General features: G+C 59.2%; 1 non-coding gene across 1 annotated transcript; it reads left to right on the forward strand.

The window, feature by feature from the left end:
* Window positions 1-211: 211 nt before the first annotated feature.
* Window positions 212-364, forward strand: LOC142363401 (5.8S ribosomal RNA). The gene has a single exon (XR_012765725.1). It is a non-coding gene; the product is annotated as a 5.8S ribosomal RNA (ribosomal RNA).
* The last annotated feature ends 17038 nt before the right edge of the window (window positions 365-17402 follow it).

Consider the following 17402-nt stretch of genomic DNA (forward strand, 5'->3'; position numbering starts at 1 on the left):
CCGCCCTTTGTCCGCTCGGGGTTTTTCGTTGTTTTCCGTTTCCCCTGTGCTCGTACGGTCAAGCCAAGGCGAGGCCTCTCCGTCGCGCCGCGTCGCGCCGCCGCGCAGCGCCCCCTCCGCGCGGTCGGTCCGGCCGTCCTCGGAGAAGGGGCCGCTCTCGGCGAGCGGTCCCAGCCCCTCCGCGCGCGCGGGGCGGTGCCGAAACTCAGACAACTCTTAGCAGTGGATCACTCGGCTCGTGCGTCGATGAAGAATGCAGCTAGCTGCGAGAATTAATGTGAATTGCAGGACACATTGATCATCGACACTTCGAACGCACTCGCGGCCCCGGGTTCCTCCCGGGGCTACGCCTGTCTGAGCATCGCTTTACGATCAATTGCCGTCTGCGCCGCCGAGCCCCCCCAGCCCGGGGGGGCCGGCGGGCCAGCAGCGGCGCGGCTGGGGTGCCTCGCAGGGCCGCGTGCGCGAGCGCGCGGGCCTTCGTCCCCCTAAATGGAGACTCGGGGAGCGCTCCGAAGCTCCCCGCTCCCGGAGCGCGCCTGCTGGACGGAGCTCGTCCCCGCCAGGCTATCGGTGGTGGGTTTGAGGAAGAGAGAGCGAGAGCGAGCTTCGGGGGAGGGAGGTGCGGGGCGGCGAAGGCGCGGGCCTCGCCGCCGGCCTCCCGCGCGGGCTTCTGTCTGCGGGTGGGCACCGCGGGGGTGCCGTGCTGCAATGACGCGCGCGCGTGCGTGCGCCGGTGGGTGGGGGACGGGGGCGTGGCGGTAGTCGTCCCCGTCTGTCCCCCGTCCGCGCCGCCCCTTCCCCGGTTCCTGTCGCCCTCCTCCTCCCCGAGAAACCCATCGGCCGTAGCCCCATGCGGGGCCGTCTCCGGGCGCGTCTGACGCGTTGTCAGGCCGCTCTCCGGGCTGGGGCTTCCTCTTCCGTGAGCCGACCGCCGGCGGCGGTGGCGGCTGCGGCGGATGCGGCGACGGCGCGGCGCGGTTCCGCGCGAGAGCGCAGCCAGGTCAGGCTGGCTGTCGGCGGGGGCGCGCGCGCCTCGCTTTGCTTTGGGCATGCGACCTCAGATCAGACGTGGCGACCCGCTGAATTTAAGCATATTAGTCAGCGGAGGAAAAGAAACTAACGAGGATTCCCTCAGTAACGGCGAGTGAAGAGGGAAGAGCCCAGCGCCGAATCCCCGCCCCGCGGTGGGACGCGGGAAATGTGGCGTACAGAAGACCCCCTCCCCGGCGGCGCTCTCGGGGGACCCAAGTCCTTGTGATCGAGGCCGCAGCCCGCGGACGGTGTGAGGCCGGTAGCGGCCCCCCGGCGCGCTGGGCCCGGGGCTTCTCGGAGTCGGGTTGCTTGGGAATGCAGCCCAAAGCGGGTGGTAAACTCCATCTAAGGCTAAATACCGGCACGAGACCGATAGCCAACAAGTACCGTAAGGGAAAGTTGAAAAGAACTTTGAAGAGAGAGTTCAAGAGGGCGTGAAACCGTTAAGAGGTAAACGGGTGGGGCCCGCGCAGTCCGCCCGGAGGATTCAACCCGGCGAGCCGCGGTCGGCCGGCGCGGGTTCCGGTGGATCCCCACCTCCGCCTCCCCTCCGTTCCCCCGGGCGCCCGCCCGCGGGGGGCGGGCCGGGGGGGGCGGGTCGGTGCGGGGACCGCCACCCGCCCGGCGGCCGGCCCTGGCCGGGCGCATTTCCTCCGCGGTGGTGCGCTGCGACCGGCTCCGGGTCAGCTGGGAAGGCCTCCAGAGGGCAGGTGGCCTGGCGGCGCGCGCGTGCGCGCCGTCGCGTGTTAGAACCCCCCGGGCAGCAGGTCTCGCCGAATCCCGGGGCCGAGGGAGAGAGGACCGCTGCCGCGCCCTCCCGCCCCCCGGTCCCCCCGGCCGGTTGCGCTGCGCCCCCCGCCCGCGGGGGCTCCGCGGCGCGCCGCCGGAGCCGGGGGCGCGGGCCGGGCCCGCCGGCCCCCGGCGCCGCTGTCAACCGGGGTGGACTGCGCTCAGTGGACTGCGGCGCCGCGCGGGTCCGCGCCCGGGAGCCCGGGCTCCGCGGTGATGTCGGCTTCCCACCCGACCCGTCTTGAAACACGGACCTAGGAGTCTAGCACGTGCGCGAGTCAGGGGCCCGTTGACGAAAGCCCATGGCGCAATGAAGGTGAGGGCCGGCGCGCGCCGGCTGAGGTGGGATCCCGGGGCGCGGTCGAGCGAGAAGCCCCGGGCGCACCACCGGCCCGTCTAGCCCGCGCCGCGCGGCCGGGGAGGTGGAGCGTGAGCGTCCGTGCTAGGACCCGAAAGATGGTGAACTATGCCTGGGCAGGGCGAAGCCAGAGGAAACTCTGGTGGAGGTCCGTAGCGGTCCTGACGTGCAAATCGGTCGTCCGACCTGGGTGTAGGGGCGAAAGACTAATCGAACCATCTAGTAGCAGGTTCCCTCCGAAGTTTCCCTCAGGATAGCTGGCACTCGGCCGCGTGGCAGTTTTACCCGGTAAAGCGAATGATGAGAGGTCTTGGGGCCGAAACGATCTCAACCTATTCTCAAACTTTCAATGGGTAAGGGGGCCGGCTCACTGGCGTGGAGCCGTGCCGTGGAATGTGAGTGCTCAGTGGGCCACTTTTGGTAAGCAGAACTGGCGCTGCGGGATGAACCGAACGCTGGGTTAAGGCGCCCGATGCCAACGCTCATCAGAGCCCAGAAAAGGTGTTGGTTGATCTAGACAGCAGGACGGTGGCCATGGAAGTCGGAATCCGCTAAGGAGTGTGTAACAACTCACCTGCCGAATCAACCAGCCCTGAAAATGGATGGCGCTGGAGCGTCGGGCCCATAACCGGCCGTCTCTGGCAGTGCAAGGCCCGCGGGGGCTAGGCCGCGACGAGTAGGAGGGCCGCTGCGGTGAGCCTAGAAGCCTGGGGCGTGGGCCCGGGTGGAGCCGCCGCAGGTGCAGATCTTGGTGGTAGTAGCAAATATTCGAACGAGAGCTTTGAAGGCCGAAGTGGAGCAGGGTTCCATGTGAACAGCAGTTGAACATGGGTCAGTCGGTCCTAAGCGATAGGCGAGTGCCGTTCTGAAACGGCTGGCGATGGCCTCCGTTGCCCTCAGCCGATCGAAAGGGAGTCGGGTTCAGATCCCCGAATCCGGAGTGGCGGAGACGGGCGCCGCGAGGCGCCCAGTGCGGTAACGCAAACGAACCCGGAGAAGCCGGCGGGAGCCCCGGGAAGAGTTCTCTTTTCTTTGTGAAGGGCCGGGCACCCTGGAATGGGTTCGCTCCGAGAGAGGGGCCTGCGCCTTGGAAAGCGTCGCGGTTCCGGCGGTGTCCGGGGAGCTCTCGCTGGCCCGTGAAAATCCGGGGGAGATGGTGTAAGTCTCGCGCCGGGCCGTACCCATATCCGCAGCAGGTCTCCAAGGTGAACAGCCTCTGGCATGTTGGAACAATGTAGGTAAGGGAAGTCGGCAAGCCGGATCCGTAACTTCGGGATAAGGATTGGCTCTAAGGGCTGGGTCGGTCGGGCTGGGGTGCGAAGCAGGGCTGGGTGCGCGCCGCGGCTGGACGAGGCGCTGCGCGCCGCCCTTGGCGGGGTGCGCGCGCGGCGGCGACTCTGGACGCGTGCCGGGCCCTTCCCGTGGATCGCCCCAGCTGCGGCGGGTGCTGCCCGCCCCCCCCTCCGCCCGCCGCCGCCGCCTCGCCCGGCCGGCGCCCCAGCAGCGGGGCCGCCGCCGGCGTGGGCGCGCGCGTCGTTGCCGCGCGTCGCCTCCCCCCGGCCCTTGCGGTCCGCAAGCCCTTGCGGTGGGGGGGCCGGAGGGTTCCCGCGGCGCCCGGCGCCCGGCGGCGCGCGCGCGCGCGTGCGCACGTGCGGTCCCGTCGGCCGGCGCCGGCACGCGGTTGGGGTCATGCGGGGGCGGGTCCCCGGGGGGGTCCCCAGGCCGGCGCCCCGCCTCGGCCGGCGCCTAGCAGCCGGCTTAGAACTGGTGCGGACCAGGGGAATCCGACTGTTTAATTAAAACAAAGCATCGCGAAGGCCCGCGGCGGGTGTTGACGCGATGTGATTTCTGCCCAGTGCTCTGAATGTCAAAGTGAAGAAATTCAATGAAGCGCGGGTAAACGGCGGGAGTAACTATGACTCTCTTAAGACGGGATCATAGTTACGGGCTGGGCTGAGCTGCAGATGTCACACCTCCACGCGGTCCCGCCGGATGCCCTACTGGGTAACCGAGTTGACTTCTGCCCCAGCAGGAGTTATGGTTACTTCCTCCCTATCGAACGGTCTCACCAACCGATCGATAGTAGCTAAAACCGGTGAAATAAACTCTCGGCATCGACCGTGTTCGTGCCTTGAGCCTCTGCCCACGAGTGGTTAGTTGGGCAAAACCAAATCTAGCTAGAGGGCGGCTTTATTTGGTATGACGATACCCTCAAACTTAAACTGGACTGTGGCAATAAGATCTTGTGGCCATTGGTGCCACTGTGGCCATTGGTGCCACTGACGGTCAGTGAAAGAGGGCACAGAAGGGTTTAGAGCGGTTTAGAGTTTGTGAGCCCGGGAGTTGAACTCGGGAGTCCGAACTCGGGAATGTACGGTGTGTTAGAGTTTGTGAGCTCGGGAGTTGAACTCGAGAGTCCGAACTCGGGAATGTATGGTGCGTCGGGAACGGAATGGCACAGTGCGGGTTAGAGTTTGTGAGCCCGGGAGTTGAACTCGGGAGTCCGAACTCGGGAATGTACGGTATGTCTCTTTCTCTGCTGTCCCCAATGTTGTACCCCCCTGCTGAACCAATAAAGAGAAAAGACGAGATGATGAGATATAGTGGGACTTTCCCCCACCCAACTCCACCTCGAAACTGTCTCTGTGGTGTGTGGAGGGGACGCTATTGGGATCTCAAAATCATGACGCGTCACGTCACGTACCACCTCGTGACAAAATTACCGGATTCGACCAGGTGGATGGGCCACCTTCACTTAACCCGGAAAAGGGACATGTATCCTGTATGCATGTTCGATAAGAAGACCCCCACCCAACTCCACCTCCAGTCTCCGTGGTGCGTAGGGGGACTCTATTGGGAACTCGAAATCATGACGCGTCACATACCAAATTGTGACAAATTTACCGGATTTGACACCAGGTGGACGGGCCACCTTTACTTAACTCGGAAAAGGGACATGTATCATGTATATATGTTCGATAACTAGCCAAATGCCTCGTCATCTAATTAGTGACACGCATGAATGGATGAACGAGATTCCCACTGTCCCTACCTACTATCCAGCGAAACCACAGCGAAATTCCCAGGGCATGGCAGGATCTGTGGGCCCAGGGGTTCCAACGGCCACGTTGGTTCCCAGGGCATGGCGGGAGCTGTGGGCCCGGGGCTGCCAGGCGTCCATGTTGATTCCCAGGCTATGGAGGGATCTGTGGTCCCGGGGATGCCATGCGGCCATGTTGGTTCTCAGGGCATGGCGGGATCTGTGGTCCCAAGGCTGACGTGCGGCCATGTTTGTTCCCGGGGCATTGCAGCATCTGTGGGCCCAAGGCTGCTGGGCGGCCATGTTGGTTTCCGGGGCATAGTAAGAACTGTCAGCGCAGGGCTGCCGGACGGGCATGTTGGTTTCCAGGGCATGGCGGGAGCTGTGGGCCTGAGGCTACTGGGCCGCCATTTTGGTTCCCGGGGAATGGGAGGAGCCGTGAGCCCAGGGCTGCCGCCAGACTTGTTGGTTCCTGGGGCATGGCGGGAGCCGTGGGCCCGGGTTTGTTGCCGGCCGGTTTGGTTCCGAGGGCATGACGGACGCTGTGGTCCCGGGGCTGCCGAACTGCCATGTAGTTTCCCAGGTCATGGCGGGAGCTGTGGGCCTGGTGCTGCCGTCGGCCATGTTGGTTCCCAGCGCATGGTGGGAGCTGTGGGCCCTGGGGCATGCGGGTGGCCATGTTGGTTCCCAGGGCATGGCGGGAGTTGTGGGCCTGGGGCTGCAAGCAGCCATGATGTTTCCTGGGGCATGGCTGGAGCTGTGGGCCTGGGGCTGCCAGCAGCCATTTAGGTTCCTGGGCCATGGCGGAAGTTGTGGTCTCCGGGTCTGCCTGAGGGCCATGTTGGTTCCCAGGGCATGGGGAGAGCTGTGGGCCCAAGGCTCCTGCCCGCCACGTTGGTTCTCGGGTCATGGCGGGAGCTGTGGGCCTGGGGCTGCTGGTCGGCCACGTTGGTTCCCAGGGCATGGCGGGAGCTGTAGGCCCGGGTCTGCTGCCATCCATGTTGGTTTCTGGGGCATGGCAGGAGCTGTGGTCCTGGGGCTGCTGGGTGGCCATGTTGGTTCCCGGGGCATGGCGGGAGCTGTGGGCCCAAGGCTGCCGGGCAGCCACGTTGGTTCCTGGGACATGGTCGGGAGCTGTGGGCCCGGGGCTGCACCGGCCATGATGGTTCCTGGGGCATGGCGGGAGCTGTGGTCCCCGGGGCTGCCTGAGAGCCATGTTGGTTCCCAGGGCATAGCGGGAGTTGTGGGCCCCGGGGCTGCCTGGTCTCCATTTTGGTTCCCAGGGCATGGCGGGAGCTGTGGGCCCGGGGCTGCTGGGTGGCCATGTTGGTTTCCAGGGCATGGTAGGAACTGTGAGCCCAGGGCTGCCGGACGGCCCTGTTGGTTGCCGGGGCATAGCGATAGCTGTTTTCCGGAAGCTGACGCTGGCTATGTTGGTTCCCAAATCATGGCGGAAGCTGTGGGCCCACGGCTGCCTGGTGGCCATGTTGGTTCCCACGGCATGGCGGCAGCTGTGAGTTTGACGCTGCCGAGCGGCCATGTTGGTTCCTGGGGTGTATTGGGAGCTGTGGGACCAGGGCTGCTGGGTGGCCATGTTGGTTCCCAGGGCATGGCGGGAGCATTGGGCCTAAGGCTGCTGCCAGGCGGCCATGTCTGTTCCCGGGGCATGGAAAGAGCTGTAGGTTTGCGGCTGTCGGGCAGCCATGTTGGTTCCTGGGGCATGGCGAAACCTGTGGGCCCGCGACTGTTCAACGGCTTTGTTCGTGTCCAGGGCATTGCTGGAGCTGTGGGACCCGGACTGTTGAACGGCCATGTTGTTTCCCAGTGCATGGCGGGAACTGTGGGTCGGGGGCTACCGCCAGCCATGTTGGTTCCCAGGGCACTGCGGGAGCTGCGGGCCCAGGACTGCCAGGCGGCCATGTTGGTTCCCAGGGCATGGCGGGAGCTGTGTGCTCAGGGCTGCCGGTTGGCTATGTTGGTTTCCGGGGCATGGGGGGAGCTGTGGGCTCAAGGCTGCTGGGTGGCCATGTTGGTTCCCAGGGCATGGCGGGAGCAGTGGGCCCAGGGCTGCCTGGCGTCCGTGTTTGTTCCCAGGGCATGGCGGGAGCTGTGGGCCTGGGACTGCTGTCAGGCGGCCATGTTTTTTCCCGGGGCTTGGAAAGAGCTGAGGGTTGGGGCTGTCAGGTGGCCATGATTGTTCCCAGGGCATGGCGGGAGCAGTGGGCCCGGGGCTTCTGCCGTCCATTTTGGACCTCGGGGCATGGCAGGAGCTTTTGTCTCAGGGCTGCCGCCGGCCATGTTTGTTCCCGGGGCATGGCGGAAGCTGTGGCCCCAGGGCTGCTGGGCGGCCATATTGGTTCTCGCGGCATGGCGGGAGCTGTGGGCCCCGGCCTGCTGCCGGCCATGTTGGTTACCGGGGCATGGTGGGAGCTGTGGGCCCAGGTCTGCCTGGCAACCATGTTGGTTTCCAGGGCATGGCGGGAGCTGTGAGCCTGGGGTTGCTGGCCCGCCATGTTTTTTCTCGGTGCATGGTGGCAGCTGTGGGCCTGGGGTTTCTGCTAGGTGGCCATTTTGGTTCCCAGGGCATGGAAAGAGCTGTAGGTTTGGGGCTGCTGCCAGGCGGCCATGTTGGTTCTAAGGGCATGGTTGGAGCTGTGGGCCTAGGTCTGTCGGGCGGCCATGTTGATTTCCGGGGCATGGCGGGAGCTGTGGGCTCAAGGCTGCTGTGTGGCCATGTTGGTTCAAAGGGCATGGCAGGAGCTGTGGGCCCAGGGCTGCCTGGCGGCCATATTTGTTCCAAGATCATGGCGGGAGTTGTGGGCCTGGGGCTGCTGTCAGGTGGCCATGTTTTTTCCCGGGGCTTGGAAAGAGCTGTAGTTTTGGGTCTGTCAGGCGTCCATATTGGACCTCGGGGCATGGCTGAAGCTGTGTGCCCTGGGCTGCTGTTGGCCATGTTGGTTACCGGGGCATTGCAGGAGCTGTGGACCGGTGCTGCTGCTGGCCATGTTGGTTCCCAGGGCATGGCGGGAGCTGTGAGCCTGGGGCTGCCGGGCGGCCATGTTGGTTCTCATTGCATGGCAAGAGCTGTTGGCCTGGGGCTGCTGCCAGGCGGCCATGTTGGTTCCCGGGTGTCTTGGTTTTGGCTGCTGCTGGCAAAAAAAGTGCCACACGGCCGCCCCTCCCCCCGCCGGCCTGCGGAGGAGAATGGAAAGAAACAGACAGAAACTGGTGGGTCGGGTTAAGGGCAGTTTTAACAGAACAGCAAACAGAGGGAAACAGCAACAACAACGATACACATAAGGAGAAAACACGACAAAAACAGACTCGCTCTCTCGGACTGCACCGGCGCCGCACGCTCCCGAGCCACAAATGAGCTCCCGCCGCGCCAACCCCCCCCCCCCCCACCGGAACTCATCGTGAGTATGGAATCATCACATGATATGGAATACCGGGCTCTGTTCGGCCAGGTGGGGTCAGCCCCCACCCCCCGGCTGTGCCCCTTCCTGGAGTCCGGTGAAAATTAACCCTGTCCTGGCCAAACCCAGGACATTATCCACCCCTTATTCCATACCATCTACGTCATGCCCAGGTCTCCCATGGTCCAGTTGATCACCACCACTTCTCCTGTCTCCAGATATCATTCCCTTTTAGTCTATGGATCATCACTCTAAAGTGTCCGTTGAGTTCATTTAATCCATGACTTCAGGCTCCATCTGTCGTAATGGTCTTCCGTGGCAGGAGAGGTGATGTGTGGTGGTAAACGGTCACTTGCTGCATCTGAAGCTCACGGCTGATGTATCTGGTGCGGCCCGTGCCCACAGTCTGCAGGAGATGTTGATCTTAATGAAGTTGCTGGATGCCAGTTGTTGAAAACCAGGTCCAGTTCCATCATCGCTGTGCTCTCCTAGAGATCCTGTGTGGTGCAACGACGCGAGGAAAAGAGATCCTCTGCAAGGCAATGATGTGAGGCAAAGACATACTATGCAGTGCCATGACACAAAGAGATCCTCTGCATGGCAACGATGCGAGGCAAAGACGTCCTATGCGGTGCTACGACTCAAAGAGATCCTCTGCAGGGCAAAGATGCAAAGACTTCCTCTGCGGGGCAACGACGCGATGGAAAGAGATCCTCTGCAGTGCAACGACACGAGGCAAAGAGATCCTCTGCAGTGCCACGACGTGGCACAACTTTCTGCGGTGCAACGAAGCGAAGAAATCCTCTGACACGTGCTGCCACGACACGCTGCTAAGAAGATTTCTGTGGCGCGTGCAATGACACGACGCAAAGAACTCCTCTGCCACACGATACAGTAAAAAGACGCAATGCCACAACATCATCTGAGGCGCAAGGACGCAATGTGATGCAATTCTATGAGGTTCCAGGACACAAAGTGATCCTCTGCGGTGCCACGACGAAAAGAGAACTTCTGCAGTGCGACGACGAAAAGAGATCCTCTGCGGTGCAACGACGCGAGAAAAAGAGATCCTCTGCGGGGCAACGACGCAGAGATCCTCTGCAAGACAAACACAAAATAAGATCCTCTACAGGACAACAACGAAAATAGATACTCTGCGGGGCAACGACGCGACGCAAAGAGATCCTCTGCAATGCCACGACGCAAAGAGATCCTCTGCGGTGTCATGACGCAAAGAGATCCTCTGCAATTCAACGATGCAAAGACATCCTCTGTGGTGTCATGACGCAAAGAGATCCTGTGCGGGGCAACGACGCAAAGAGATCCTCTGCAGGACAACGACGAAAAAAGATCCTCTGCGAGGCAACGACATGAGGCAAAGAGATCCTCTGCGGTGCCACGACGCAAAGAGATCCTCTGCGGTGCAACGACGCGAGGGAAAGATATCCTCTGTGGTGCCACGATGCAAAGAGATCCTCTGCGGTGCAACGACGTGAGGGAAAGAGATCCTCTGCGCTGCCACTATGCAAAGAGATCCTCTGCGCTGCCACGATGGAAAGAGATCCTCCGTGGTGAAACGACGCAAGGCAAAGAGATCCTCTGCGGTGCAACGGCGCGATGCAAAGAGATCCTCTGCAAGGCAACAACGCAAAGAGATCCTCTGCGATGCCACGACATGACACAAAGAGATTCTCTGCGGTGCAAGGACGCAACATGATGCAATCCTATGAGGTGCAATGACACAAAGAGATCCTCTGCAATGCAATGACGCGATGCAAAGAGATCCTCTGCGGTGCCACGACGTGGCATAAGTTTCTGCAGTGCAACGAAGTGAAGAAATCCTCTGCGGCGTGCTGCCACGACTCACTGCCAAGAATTTCTCTGCGGTGCAGTGCAATGACACGATGCGAAGAACTCCTCTGCAACGCTACACGGTACAACAACTTGGCGCGACGACATCCTCTGCGGTGCAAGGACGCAAAGTGATGCAATCCTATGAGGTGCAATGACACAAAGAAATCCTCTGCGCTGCAACGATGCAAGGAGAAGAGATCCTCTGAAGGGCAATGACGTAAACAGATCCTCTGTGGTGCCACGACGCGAGGCAAAGAGATCCTCTGCGGGGCAACGAGGCAAAGAGATCTTCTGCAGTGCAACAACGCTAAGAGATCCTCTGTGGTGCCACGATGTGACACAGAGAGATCCTCTGCGGTGCAACGACGCGATGCAAAGAGATCCTCAGTGGTGCAACGACGCAAAGAGATCCTCTGTGGTGCCAAGATGGAACGCAAAGAGATCCTCTGCGGGTCAACGATGCAAAGCAAAGACATCCTCTGCGGTGCCATGATGTGGAATAAGTTTCTGTGATGCATCGAAGCGAAGAAATCCTCTGCGGCCTACTGCCACGACGCGCTGCCAAGAAGTTTTCTGCGGTGCAGTGCAATGACATGACGCAAAGAACTCCTCTCCAATGCGATACGGTACAAAGACACAATGCCACAATATCATCTGCGGTGCAAGGACGCAACGTGATGCAATCTTATGAGGTGTAACAACGCAAAGAGATCCTCTGCGGTGCCATAACGTAGAAAGATCCTCTGTGATGCAACGACGCAACACAAAGAGATCCTCTGTGGTGCAGTGACGGGACACAAAGAGATACTCTGCGGGGCATTGATGCAAAGAGATCTTCTGCAGTGCAACAATGCGAACAGATCCTCTGTGGTGCAACGACGTGACGCAAAGAGATCCTCTGCGGTGCAACGATGCGATGCAAAGAGATTCTCTGCGCTGCCACGACGCGACGTTAAGAGATCCTCTGCGGTGCCACGATGTGACGCAAAGAGATCCTCTGCGGGGCAACGACACGATGCAAGGAGATCCATTGCGGTGCAACCACGCGATGCAAAGAGATCCTGTGCAATGCAACCATGCGACGCAAAGAGATCCTCTGTGGTGCAACGACGCGAGGCAAAGAGATCCTCTGTGGGGCAACGACGTGATGCAAAGACATCCTCAGCGGTGCAACGACGCAAAGAGATCCTCTGTGGTGCAATGACGCGACGCAAAGAGATCCTCTGCAATGCCAAGATGGAACGCAAAGAAATCCTCTGCGGGTCAACGACGCAACGCAAAGACATCCTCTGCGGTGCCACGACGTGGAATAAGTTTCTGTGATGCAACGAAGTGAAGAAATCCTCTGCCTACTGCCACGACGTGCTGCCAAGAAGTTTTCTGCGGCGCAGTGCAATGACATGACGCAAAGAACTCCTCTCCAATGCGATACGGTACAAAGACACAACGCCACAACATCATCTGCGGTGCAAGGACGCAACGTGACGCAATCCTATGAGGTGTAAAAACGCAAAGAGATCCTCTGCGGGGAAACGACACAAAGAGATCCTCTGCAGTGCCACAACGAAAAGTGTTCCTCTGCTGTGCAAAGACGTGACGCAAAGAGATCCTCTGCGGTGCCACGACGAAAAGAGATCCTCTGCAGTGCAACGACGTGACGCAAAGAGATCCTCTGCGGGGCAACGACGTGAGGCAAAGAGATCCTCTGTGGTGCAGTGACGGGACACAAAGAGATACTCTGCGGGGCAACGACGCGACGCAAAGAGATCCTCTGCAATGCCACGACGCAAAGACATCCTCTGCGGTGTCATGACGCAAAGAGATCCTGTGTGGGGCAACGACGCAAAGAGATCCTCTGCAGGACAACGACGAAAAAAGATCCTCTGCGAGGCAACGACGTGAGGCAAAGAGATCCTCTGCGGTGCAACTACGCGAGGGAAAGATATCCTCTGTGGTGCCACGATGCAAAGAGATCCTCTGCGGTGCAACGACGTGAGGGAAAGAGATCCTCTGCGCTGCCACTATGCAAAGAGGTCCTCTGCGCTGCCACGATGGAAAGAGATCCTCCATGGTGAAACGACGGAAGGCAAAGAGATCCTCTGTGGTGCAACGGCGCAAGGCAAAGAGATCCTCCGTGTTGCCACAATGCAATGCAAAGAGATCCTCTGCGGTGCAACGACGTAAGGCAAAGAGATCCTCTGCAAGGCAACAACGCAAAGAGATCCTCTGCAATGCCACGACATGACACAAAGAGATTCTCTGCGGTGCAAGGACGCAACATGATGCAATCCTATGAGGTGCAATGACACAAAGAGATCCTCTGCAATGCAATGACGCGATGCAAAGAGATCCTCTGCGGTGCCACGACGTGGCATAAGTTTCTGCAGTGCAACGAAGTGAAGAAATCCTCTGCGGCATGCTGCCACGACGCACTGCCAAGAATTTCTCTGCGGCGCAGTGCAATGACACGACGCGAAGAACTCCTCTGCAACGCTACACGGTACAACAACTTGACGCGACGACATCCTCTGCAGTGCAAGGACGCAAAGTGATGCAATCCTATGAGGTGCAATGACACAAAGAGATCCTCTGCGCTGCAACGATGCAAGGAGAAGAGATTCTCTGAAGGGCAACGATGCAAACACATCCTCTGTGGTGCCACGACGCGAGGCAAAGAGATCCTCTGCGGGGCAACGAGGCAAAGAGATCTTCTGCAGTGCAACAACGCTAAGTAATCCTCTGTGGTGCCACGATGTGACGCAAAGAGATCCTCTGCGGGGCAACGACGCGATGCAAAGAGATCCTCAGCGGTGCAACGACGCAAAGAGATCCTCTGCGGTGCCAAGATGGAACGCAAAGAGATCCTCTGCGAGTCGACGCCGCAACGCAAAGACATCCTCTGTGGTGCCATGATGTGGAATAAGTTTCTGTGATGCAACGAAGCGAAGAAATCCTCTGCGGCCTACTGCCACGACGCACTGCCAAGAAGTTTTCTGCGGCGCAGTGCAATGACATGACGCAAAGAACTCCTCTCCAATGCGATACGGTACAAAGACACAACGCCACAACATCATCGGCGGTGCAAGGACGCAACGTGATGCAATCTTATGAGGTGTAACAACGCAAAGAGATCCTCTGCGGTGCCATGACGCAAAAAGATCCTCTGTGATGCAACGACGCAACGCAAAGAGATCCTCTCCGGTGTCACGACGCAAAGAGATCCTCTGCAGGACAACGACGAGAAAAGATCTTCTGCAGGACAACGAGCAAAAGAGTTCCTCTGCGGGGCAACGACGTGAAACAAAGAGATCCTCTGCGCTGCCACGATGCAAATAGATCCTCTGCGGTGAAACGACGCGATGCAAAGAGATTCTCTGTGATGCCACGACGCGACACAAAGAGATCCTCTGCTGTGCAATGGCGCGAGGCAAAGAGATTCTCTGCGGGGCAACGATGCGAGGCAAAGACGTCCTATGCAGTGCCACGACGCAAAGAGATCTTCTGCAGGGCAACGAAGCAAAGAGTTCCTCTGTGGGGCAATGACGCGACGCGAAGAGATCGTCTGCGGGGCAGCGACGCGTCACAAGGAGATCCTGTGCGGTGCCATGAAGCAACGCAAAGAGATCCTCTGCGATGCCACGACACAAAGAGATCCTCTCCGGTGTCATGACGCAAAGAGATCCTCTGCGATTCAACGATGCAAAGACATCCTCTGTGGTGCCATGACGCAAAGAGATCCTGTGCGGGGCAAAGACGCAAAGAGATCCTCTGCAGGACAACGATGAAAAAAGATCCTCTGCGGGGCAACGACATGAGGCAAAGATATCGTCTGCGGTGCAATGACGGGACGCAAAGAGATCCTCTGCGGTGCCACGACGCAAAGAGATTGTTTGTGGTGCAACGACGCAAGGCAAAGAGATCCTCTGCGGTGCAACGACGTGAGGCAAAGAGATCCTCTGTGGTGCAGTGACGGGACACAAAGAGATACTCTGCGGGGCATTGATGCAAAGAGATCTTCTGCAGTGCAACAATGCGAAGAGATCCTCTGTGGTGCAACGACGTGACGCAAAGAGATCCTCTGCGGTGCAACGACGTGAGGAAAAGAGATCTTCTGCGGTGCAACGATGCGACGCAAAGAGATTCTCTGCGCTGCCACGACGCGACGTTAAGAGATCCTCTGCGGTGCACGATGTGACGCAAAGAGATTCTCTGCAGGGCAACGACACGATGCAAGGAGATCCATTGCGGTGCAACCACGCAATGCAAAGAGATCCTGTGCAATGCAACCATGCGACGCAAAGAGATCCTCTGTGGGGCAACAACGCGATGCAAAGAGATCCTCTGCAATGCCAAGATGGAACGCAAAGAGATCCTCTGCGGGTCAATGACACAACGCAAAGACATCCTCTGCGGTGCCACGACGTGGAATAAGTTTCTGCGATGCAACGAAGCGAAGAAATCCTCTGCGGCGTACTGCCACGACGTGCTGCCAAGAAGTTTTCTGCGGCGCAGTGCAATGACATGACGCAAAGAACTCCTCTCCAATGCGATACGGTACAAAGACACAACGCCACAACATCATCTGCGGTGCAAGGACGCAACGTGATGCAATCCTATGAGGTGTAACAATGCAAAGAGATCCTCTGCGGGGAAACGACGCAAAGAGATCCTCTGCGGTGCCATGACGCAAAGAGATCCTTTGCGATTCAACAACGCAACGACATCCTCCTCGGTGCCTAATGCAAAGAGATCCTCTGCGGGGCAACGACGCAAAGAAATCCTCTGCAGGACAACGACGAGAAAAGATCTTCTGCAGGACAACGAGCAAAAGAGTTCCTCTGCGGGGCAAAGACGTGAAACAAAGAGATCCTCTGTGCTGCCACGACGCAAAGAGATCCTCTGCAGTGCAACGACGCGAGGGAAAGAAATCCTCTACGGTGCAGCGACGCAAGGCAAAGAGATCCTCTGCAAGGCAACGACGCACGGAGATCCTCTGTGACTCCACGATGCGACACAAAGAGATCCTCTGCGGTGCCCCGATGTAACGCGCACAGATTCTCTGCGGTGCAACGACGCGAGGCAAAAAGATCCTCTGCGGGGCAACGATGTGAGGCAAAGAGATCCTCTGCAAGGCAAAGATGCAAGGCAAAGACGTCCTATGCGATGCCACGATGCAAAGAGATCCTCTGCGGGGCAACGATGCAAAGAGTTCCTCTGCGGGGCAACGACGCGACGAAAAGAGATCCGCTGCCGTGCAATGACGCGAGGCAAAGAGATCCTTTGCGGTGCCACGACGCAATGCAAAGAGATCCTCTGCGGTGCAACGATGCGAAGCAAAGAGATCCTCTGCGGTGCCATGACGCAACGCAAAGAGATCCTCTGCGGTGCAACAACGCGAAGCAAAGAGATTCTCTGCAGTGCAACGACGCAACACAAAGAGATCCCCTGCGGGGCAATGACGCGACACAAAGAGGTCCTCTGCGGTGCCATGAAGCAATGCAAAGAAATCCTCTGTGGTGCCATGACGCAAACAGATCCTCTCCGGTGTCATGACGCAAAGAGATCCTCTGCGATTCCATGATGCAAAGACATCCTCTGCGGTGCCATGACGCAAAGAGATCCTGTGCAATTCAACAACGCAACGACATCCTCCTCGGTGCCTAATGCAAAGAGATCCTCTGCGGGGCAACGACGCAAAGAAATCCTCTGCAGGACAACGACGAGAAAAGATCTTCTGCAGGACAACGAGCAAAAGAGTTCCTCTGCGGGGCAAAGACGTGAAACAAAGAGATCCTCTGTGCTGCCACGACGCAAAGAGATCCTCTGCAGTGCAACGACGCGAGGGAAAGAAATCCTCTACGGTGCAGCGACGCAAGGCAAAGAGATCCTCTGCAAGGCAACGATGCACGGAGATCCTCTGTGACTCCACGATGCGACACAAAGAGATCCTCTGCGGTGCCCCGATGTAACGCACACAGATTCTCTGCGGTGCAACGACGCGAGGCAAAAAGATCCTCTGCGGGGCAACGATGTGAGGCAAAGAGATCCTCTGCAAGGCAAAGATGCAAGGCAAAGACGTCCTATGCGGTGCCACGATGCAAAGAGATCCTCTGCGGGGCAACGATGCAAAGAGTTCCTCTGCGGGGCAACGACGCGACGAAAAGAGATCCGCTGCCGTGCAATGACGCGAGGCAAAGAGATCCTTTGCGGTGCCACGACGCAATGCAAAGAGATCCTCTGCGGTGCAACGATGCGAAGCAAAGAGATCCTCTGCGGTGCCATGACGCAACGCAAAGAGATCCTCTGCGGTGCAACAACGCGAAGCAAAGAGATTCTCTGCAGTGCAACGACGCAACACAAAGAGATCCCCTGCGGGGCAATGACGCGACACAAAGAGGTCCTCTGCGGTGCCATGAAGCAATGCAAAGAAATCCTCTGTGGTGCCATGACGCAAACAGATCCTCTCCGGTGTCATGACGCAAAGAGATCCTCTGCGATTCAATGATGCAAAGACATCCTCTGCGGTGCCATGACGCAAAGAGATCCTGTGCGGGGCAACGACGCAAAGAGATCCTCTGCAGTACAACGACGAAAAAAGATCCTCTGCATGACAACAACGAGAAGAGTTCCTCTGCGGAGCAACGACACGACCCGAAAAGATCCCCTGCGGGGCAACAACGCAAACAGATCCTCTCTGGTGCAACGACGCGACACAAAGAGATCCTCTGCAGTGCAACGATGCGAGGGAAAAAGATCCTCTGCAGTGCCACGACGTGTCATAAATTTCTGTGGTGCAACGAAGCGAAGAATTCCTCTGACATGTGCTGCCACGACGCAGTGCCAAGAAGTTTTCTGCGGAGCGTGCAATGACACGACTCAAAGAACTCCTCTGCCACGCGATACGGTACAA

This window comes from Opisthocomus hoazin, chromosome 16 (assembly GCF_030867145.1).
Source record: "Opisthocomus hoazin isolate bOpiHoa1 chromosome 16, bOpiHoa1.hap1, whole genome shotgun sequence".
Taxonomy (NCBI): domain Eukaryota; kingdom Metazoa; phylum Chordata; class Aves; order Opisthocomiformes; family Opisthocomidae; genus Opisthocomus; species Opisthocomus hoazin.